General features: G+C 37.4%; 1 long non-coding RNA gene across 1 annotated transcript; it reads left to right on the top strand.

Moving 5' to 3' along the window:
• Positions 1-2,351: 2,351 nt before the first annotated feature.
• Positions 2,352-3,979, top strand: LOC111729877. The gene is made up of 3 exons (XR_002776439.1): positions 2,352-2,426; positions 2,952-3,037; positions 3,881-3,979. It is a non-coding gene; the product is annotated as an uncharacterized LOC111729877 (long non-coding RNA).
• Positions 3,980-8,692: the final 4,713 nt, after the last annotated feature.

Genomic DNA, 8,692 nt, shown 5'->3' with positions numbered 1-8,692 from the left:
GTGCCAGTAAGCTGTTCCACCCCTCTCTCATGGCCAATGAAAGGGTAGCAGCCAGGACAGCTCCAAGGGAATTTGCAATCAGTCACATCTGGCTTGTGCTTTAGAGCAGAGCCTGTTAGGCAGAGCCCTAACTAACCAACACCATGTAGCCAAACGGTTTCATGAGCCTTTGACCCAAGTTCCAGATTCCTAAATGCTCTAACCCACAACATTCTTCTTGGCGCTGAAACTTTCTGTACTGTAGCTGTGTCACCTGGCAGTTGGGGGGGGGGGCAGAGGCGGGGGAGTGGTGGGCGGGAGGAGAAGGTCCTGATTCCCTTATGACCCTTCATCTGGTTCATAGAAGACTTTTTCATGGGGCTATATATCTGCTTCCAGAATTTCTAAGGGCCTCCCTGATCTAAGATTTGCATACCTATTTGATGTTTTAAGATACTAATATCTAGAAGCCTTCTCCTACACATCACTCCAAGCCCCTTAGACTAAACCCTTTGCATATACAGACAAACTTCAAAGTGAACTAAAATTCACCTTGTCCTTTGGACTTGATGATGTTGACTTCTGACCTCTCCCTTTTAGGGGCTAGCTCTTTTGCTTCAATTCATCTCCACTGCTCTCTTCACCCCAATACTGCACTCCTGTCAGCTTGAGCCTGCTTCTCCACCAAGAGTTCCTAAGTACTTGAGGCTATGAGAAAGTGCAATTATGATAATTAAAGAAAATGTGCAACTGGGACACTGCGGGTATGGACAAAAGTGGAGCCTCTCCCCTAACCCAAAGGAGAAATGTACCTTGTGCTTGGTAGGTACCAACTACCCTTTCATCCTGTCTCCTGTAAGGCATGCATGCATTCAAGACCAAAGGCAGTTGCCTTTAAAGAAAGACAGAGGTCTCAGATTCTCACTATAGTATAGGACTCATACCTCATATATTTGAAGTACCTACCTGTTCGTCAGGAGTTATTTCTCAGTTTTCCCACAAATCTCTATAATAGCTCACTGTCAGATTGTGTCAACAGCAATAAAGAGATGATATATTTGTGCTTCTTGCTCTTGTATTCTGCATCACTGAAGAAGAAATGCTGGCTTGAAGAGCAATGGTGAAACAAAACCATCAATGATGCTCTCATCACCTTTCCAAACTTGTTTTGTGTGATACCCTTTTATATTATTTTAAAAAGAGGAACCAGATGTTTTCCTAAGGGGAAATTTCTAACACCCTCTTTCTGAAAAATAAGACACAAGGATTAAGGGACATATGCTCAGGATTTTCCAGATTATGACCACAATAAAATAACAGATGACATCACCTACGGAAGAAAGGTTTTCATGACTCAGTGCAATAGATAGTGTATAAGAAGTAATTACTAAATATAACAGGAAATGTTGTAAGAATTCTTAGATACTGAAACACTCTTCTTTGCCAATCCAAAATTAGTAGATCAAAAAAAAAATAATAATTTTCTTTATATTTGTTAAACAATCTAAGATTAAAAACTAAAAACCCAAGCCTAGATATGTGGGACTTTTCCATAGCAAAATAGAAAGTATCTGGAAGGCAATCTAAATAAAATCATTTAAGAAGTCATGCTGACATATCTGCTGAGGAACTGTTCACCAGAATGTTTAGACCAGCTCCAAAAATGTCAATCCACTGGCTTGTATGCTGATTATTTTGGGACAGAACACAGATTTCAGAAGGAAAGAATATAAGATAGCACTCAAAGAAACTGAATTTGAAGATATTAGCAAATGTACTCAGCTTTTCTTTCATCAAAGAAAGTCAAAATACAGCTTTGGATTTGTTACACACAGTTTAAAGGGTTTAAGATAAATATCTTTTATTTCAAAATAAAAAATATCAAGAATCATAAGGAGTAAGGTATTAGAAGAGGAAAGAAGAGGATGGATTCAAGAGCTCATGGGACAGAAAATAAGACTGGCCTTCCCCTGAGTTAGGAGTAGTAGAGAGACTTGAAGAAGAGGCAGAGGGAGAAGGCATGTAGAAAAGGAAGATGAGAGGGTCGATGCTTCCCCCAAGGCCCAGATGTTTTTAGTGAAGGAGGAAGGGCAAGAAGCTACCTTTGTTTCCCTCGCCAGACTGTAAAATCTGTTAGGGTAGGGACTGGATCTGTTTTGTCCCTTACAGTAATACCCACCACTTAGCCCAGTGTATGGCATATTGTTGATTCCCAATTAGTATTTGCTGCATAAAATGAATGAGTGTGGGCATAGGGACTTAGAAGAGTGGGAAATGCTGGGAATAGCTATGTTGGGAGTCAACAAGAAGTGAATAATGGGGTTGCAAATTTGAGGTTAGATGGTATGCATTTAAAGCAAATCGGCATTTTTCTGAAGTTCAGAAGCAAGAACAGAAAAGCAGACAGATGGGAATTGCCATGACCAAGAGAGTAGAATGGAAAAGGGGTAAGGGGATCTATACCCAAGAGCAATGGAGGCCAGGCTGAAGATGGGGTCAAGGGTGGAGACAGAGTAAAAGCAACAACAGACTGTCAAGGTCACAAGATTACAAGTACTTCTAAGAGTTTTAGGCAAAGAGCCTCTTTAAAACACCAGTAGAGCATATAGCTTTGTAACAGGGTAAGCATCCAACTCAAATTTTTACTCTAAATTCTGCAAGTCAGACTATGTCCGACTCGTTTTCCTTTGTAACCCAGTTTGTTAATTAAATGCATAAAAATAAGGAGGAGAGAAGGAAGGAAATTAGTTAAAGACATGATTGACATGTGTTATGTCTATTAAAATTATGAGTTATTCAGATTTTTATGTGTGCATAAATGTATATAAATGTTTGAATGTGTGCATACTACTACTCGCAAATACACATTCCATCATAAACATCCCCAAATATTTTCTGCTATATTGGAATTGATAACCATGATTGAAAAATCTGTCAGTTAGTTGAATTGTGTTCTATCTTCTATGCTGCAGGATTGGGCCTAGATCTGGCAAATACTGGGCTTGAGGATCCAGGGAACAAAGAACCAAATTCCTGGGTATAGACATCTTGTCCAGAGGTGAGTTATTGAAAGGAAAGAGCCTAGACCTGACAGAGTTTGACCAGGATCAAAGACCATGGGACTAGCCAGGTCAAATGGAGAGACAAATGGGCAGGTACCACACAGAAAGTCAAAATCCAGAATTACTGTGTTTACTTCTTTGGAAGACCCAAAAAATCAAAGCCTCTGCTAAGACCCTTCCTTCCCTTCAGGCTCTTAAGTTCTCTGCCTTCAGTATCAATCATATTTTCCCTTCTAGGATTTTCTATTTAAAAGATGGATCTTTTGAATTAATTTTCATATCACCTCTTGTCAAAATGTGTTATTATGAGGTTCTTTTTATTTTAATTGTTTTAAATTTTTAATGCCATTTATTTTTCAAAACCATTGACTCATATATTTAGGTTTCTCGGATTGGAAATTCTTTACTTGTGAAAAATCAATGCAAATGTACCTTAGAAGCCTAACTAAGAGAAAGCAGTGACTCATTGTTAGATGGGAGTGAGGTGGGAGTGTGGGTTGAAGGGAAAAGAGAATGAAAGGAACTTCCACTCTCCTCCAGATTTCCTGAGCCTTCAGAATGTAAAATGTAATATTTCCAGGGAATCCATTGTTCATTTTAAAGGAAAACAAAAATTCTACACTTGTGTTCCTATTGGGTTTATAAATCAGGAAATTATTAAGGTGGAAACAAAAGAAATACCTCTTTGTTACTGATCATCTACTTAGTCATCCAAGTCCTTGAGTTTGATTTTGTTGCCAATTTGAACCTCTGAAAATAGAATGTCTCAAGTATTGTTTCCAAATCCTCAAATGCTTGCTACTAAATTATTCCTTTTTCTATTTAACACCTAAACACAGAGAAGATGATACAAAAGAACGGGTGCAACGTATGGAACCAACATTGTACAAAATCTGGATTGGGCAGCCTCCTCCTCTTGTTAAAAAAATAAATTATAATACAGCTTTAGTGTGTGGGAATTTTTATGTGAACAAAGCCATCTCAAAATCACAACTCTGTAGTAATTGTTCAGTTGCCCCCTCATGTTCTTGAGACTTAGGGTTTAAAAGTTTTTCTTTATCACAGAACATAAAACCCCTAAGAAACATTTGAAATTGAATACAGACCTCTGGCTCTGAGACTTCAGATATTTTTCTCCCTTGCTCAGTTATCCAACTATTTTAAAATCTTATTCTCTTTGATCATTGATAGGAATGTTGGCTTGGCACAGTCATTTTAGCTCCAAACTTGTGATGTTTTTTGAAAACTCTCAAGTATGAATTTCAACAAGTTAACCAAGGGTCCTTAATTCTCCTCCCAGCTCTAAGTATCATTTGATGCATTCGAAGTATTACATGTCATCTCTTGCCTATCTTTTTAGATCACACAGACTTTCAATTAGCTATTTTGGATTCTGACCACATATGCTAGGAAATAACTGTTTAAATATGCTCTTCTCCTAACACATTTCTGATGGGATTCCCCTGGCAAAGTTAGATGGGATTTTTTAAATTGGAAACCATACTAGAAACAGACTTGTTTTGGGTAATTGCTGATGAGTTTCCTGACTAGCATACATGGAGCTAAAGTGACAATTCCACTGAACAGAATAGATGGCAGAAAAGAAGGGTGAAAGATGGCACCCTACAAAAACAGGCTGTCCACTCGCAGCAGGAGTTAGTTCATACTCAGCTGGTCTCTCCCTATTGTCCTCTCTTCTGCTTAAATGTTTTGTATCTTCTTGCTGTTTCAGTGCTGAAATTCTGCCAAAAATATTAAACTCAATTTGAAAGAGAAAGGAAAACATAAAGATAAAATTTCCAAAAATTATAGGGAGGAATAGTGTTTCTTCTTCTTTAAAATTCAATCTTTCTATGACACACTATCCTCAATTAAAAGTCATTGAAACCAGTATCCACTCATCTTTAAAAAGACACTATTGATAATAGCTAATATTTATTGAGCTATTACTAAGTCCCAGGAACTCCTCTAAATGCTTTTTTTACATTCGTTATTTTATCTAGTTCTCTCAGAAACTCCAGGAAGGATATACTTTTATTACCCTCGTTATAAAGATGAGGAAACAGATGCGATGGGATATTGATCTGCGAGAATTCATCTCCCTACACAGGCAAAACTTGGAGATATGGCGGGTTCAGATTCCAGACCACCGCAGTAAAGCAAACAAGGCAATAAAGAAATTACGAATTTTTTAGTTTCCAGTGCATATAAAAGTTGTCCTTGCTATACTATATTAAGCGAGCAATAGCATTATGTCTTTAAAATGTACATACTCTAATTTAAAAAATACTTTATTGCTAAAAATGCTAACCATCATCCGCGCCTTTGGTGAGTCTTAATCTTTTTGTTGATAAAGGGTCTTGCCTCCATGCTGATGAAACACAATATCTTCAAAGCGCGCTAAAGCAAAGCTCAATAAAATGAGGTATGCCTGTATTAATAATTTTAGACTCTTTATTAGAAAGGCTCTGAGAATCCCAATATGCATGTACATATTTTTCACCCACTGAATATTAATTAACACTTATAAGAAGAGCAAAGTGAGGCCACAAGAGCAGTTATTAACTTTTAAAGAATTTCTTCAGTAATTCTGCTTCTAGAAAAACTCTCACAAATGTGCAAAAAGAGACATGTATAGGAATCTCATTTATATAGCACTTAAAATGAACAAACTAGAGTTCCATGTATTAACATGGGTAGATCCTGAAAACAATTTTGAGTAAAGAAAAAAATTTTTGTTTAGTAAAAACTATGTTTAGAACATAAAACAACAGAATATGTTATTTGTGAACATAAACTTATGTAATAAGAAGATAAAGATGTCAACAAGAAAGGTAAAATGTTCAGGATAACAATTGCCTTGGGAGGAAAGGAACAGGTCTGAGGAAGTAGGCTTTAACTCTATAATGTCTCATTTCTTTTGCTTTAAAAAATAATAAAAATATGAGAAAATAATATTTGTTCTTTCAGGATCTACACGGGTTTCTTATCTTATTCACGGAAAGGTTTTGTATTTTAAAAAATGCTTCCATCTTAAGAAAGGTAATTAGGTATATTCATGCTGGAAAGGGGCAGAAATCACTATATAGAACATGATCTCTATAGTTTTAGGGTAAAATTTTTTGAAGCAAATTTAACTAGATGCTCAATTTATCCATAAAATAACTTGGTATGCCATACACAGACTGTCTAGCTTTGAGTCTTGTAAATTCAGGGAAACCTCCAAAATAAACTAGTTGTAAAACATATTCCTCAGTGATTTCACTAAGATAAATTTCTTAATATGGTTTTATGTTAGCTACAAACCACAAAGTACCAGTCCTCCAGACCCTACAATATTATCAAGGGAGCAGGAAGAATAGTTGTCTGGAGATTGTTTTAAGCCACACACTTCTGGCTAAAGACTCCTGTTCATGGGTCATCGTTATTATCTGGACTGTACATTCCCAAATCTGATTCCCTGACTCCCCTTCCCCTCCCTTTCTTCATCTCCCAAAGCACAGAATTTTATTGTAAAGATGAACACCCCTGAATGCTCTCTAATTAGGCTATGCAGTTTCGATAGTGAACATACTTTGTTACATTATTTGGTATAAGTTTCTGGGTCATATCTAAAAATACTTGAGTTTGGAAATTAATCTAATCTCTTGTTTGCTTTTGGTTGGAAGCTTTTTACTTTCTAGATAATAACGTAGTTAAAGAATGCTAAATCCAGCATTGCTTAAAGTGCTATTCATTTCTTAAGACTATATTTTGTAAGTGATGAAACTATTCTTTGTGCACATTTAAAAATAATCTCTTTCAGTTATATAACTAACAATCAGTACCAGTTTGTTTGTGGGCATGTGTTCATACATATTTTTTATATCTGCCTTGTTTCAAAAAGGATAAAAGATGGGTTGCAGATAAATATAATATAGCACCAGAAAAATTAAGTCTGAAGTTAGTGAAGGAATGGAAACAGAATTTAAGTCAGGAGCAAGTTAAGTATATAAAGTGCTTCCTGTTTAATCTTATACACAGGCCGGAAGGAGGCCACATATATGGCTCCAAACTTTCTCACAGCCAAGGGAAATAATGTCAGTTCCACAATTAGGTATCCAGAAGATTAAAACAAATGAGATAATAAACAATGGAAATAACGACTGTACCAGGTGCTAAAACCAAGGAAAATTTTCCAGATATTGTCAGAGAGATTATTACAGCCACAAATTTCATGGCACTTTCCTATAAATCCCTTAATGTAGGCCCAAGCTATTATACCAAAGTGAATTCATTAAGGAAATCTGAGGAGAGGAAGGAGCCATGGCAGAGGAATGGAGGCTGAGAGGGTGGGAAGGGGGTAGTCTAGTCACAATTCAGGGCTACGGTCGCAACTGTTGGTCCTGACATAGGATTCATTATCAGAAAGACCGTGTATTTTATTGTCTAACCCAGGATCCTTTGAGAGTGAAAGGAGGTACTATTAAGCCCCCACGACAGGTATAAGCCAGGACTGTTCTAAGCAAACTAGGACATATGTTTACTCTAAGTTCTTGCTCATCACTCACTGACATCCTGCTCCCAGTACAGCCCACCACTGTGGTCCTAGTCAGCCAAATCCATCCTGTCCAATATGGAGTGAGTCTACCCAGCTCTAGTTATAGGGGACTCTGAGGATTTCTGGTCTAGGTCACCAACAAGGGGTAGGCTTGCTCATGAGTCAGCAAAACAGGGAAGGTAATCAATGGGTAATGGTAGCCTGAGGATCCAGTCTCCATAAAAAATAATTTTTTTAAAAAAAGGTTAAAGGAGATGTTACTTCTGGTGATGGATGAGAGGGGCAATGAAATAGTTGTAGGTAATTGGATGGGTCCCATGAAGAGGAAAGAGACACGCTACTTTCCGAAGGACTCAATGAGAGACCTATTGGAATAAAACTGCTTGAAGTTGGAATATTATCATAATGGCTAACGCACTTAAATTGTAGTTCTCAAACACGTATTATGAATTACCTGGAGCATTTGTTAAAAACTAGATTCCAGGACCCTAACCCAACAGATAATGATTCTGTTAGTCTGAGATAGAACCTAGAAATCTATTTTAACAAGCACTCCAGGTGATTCTAGTAATAAGGTTCTAGCCTACACTTTGAGAAATATTACCTTAAATATCACCTGATTAAATAGTCTTTCAGGGAGTCTAACCTTCCCACTGGAGGATACAATGCCAGTTCCTCTGTGGAAGATAGGGTGCAAGAGATGGGAAGGAAGAAAAGGTGGATGATCAGAAAAGCTCAGTCTTCAGCTACCTGAAGGATTTTCTCATTGAGGAACCTAGGTTCTCAATTTGAAAGAGAAAAGACCTCTCCTCTCCAGATTCTCTGTGTGGTCCTAACAAGAGAACTACCCAAGCAGGGACACAAATGAGCCCATTTAAAAATTCTTAGCTGGAATAACTTCCACTCTAGCAAGCTTCTCTTTATCCAGTAACAGTAGCTAACATTTATTGATTTACTACATGCCAAGCCTAAGTACTATACCTGCATTTACTTATTTAGTCCTGAGAACAACCCAATGGGATAGGTTTTATTTTTAACCCTATTTTATGGCAGGGCCACTGCAAAGCACATCCACGGGGCACTGTGCCAGGTGCGGTCTGTGTCTGTGGCA

The sequence above is a fragment of the Pteropus vampyrus genome, unplaced genomic scaffold (genome assembly GCF_000151845.1).
Source record: "Pteropus vampyrus isolate Shadow unplaced genomic scaffold, Pvam_2.0 Scaffold287, whole genome shotgun sequence".
Classification (NCBI taxonomy): Eukaryota; Metazoa; Chordata; class Mammalia; order Chiroptera; family Pteropodidae; genus Pteropus; species Pteropus vampyrus.
Note: the sequence above shows the minus strand (reverse complement) of the source record. Positions and strands in the feature narration are given on the sequence as shown.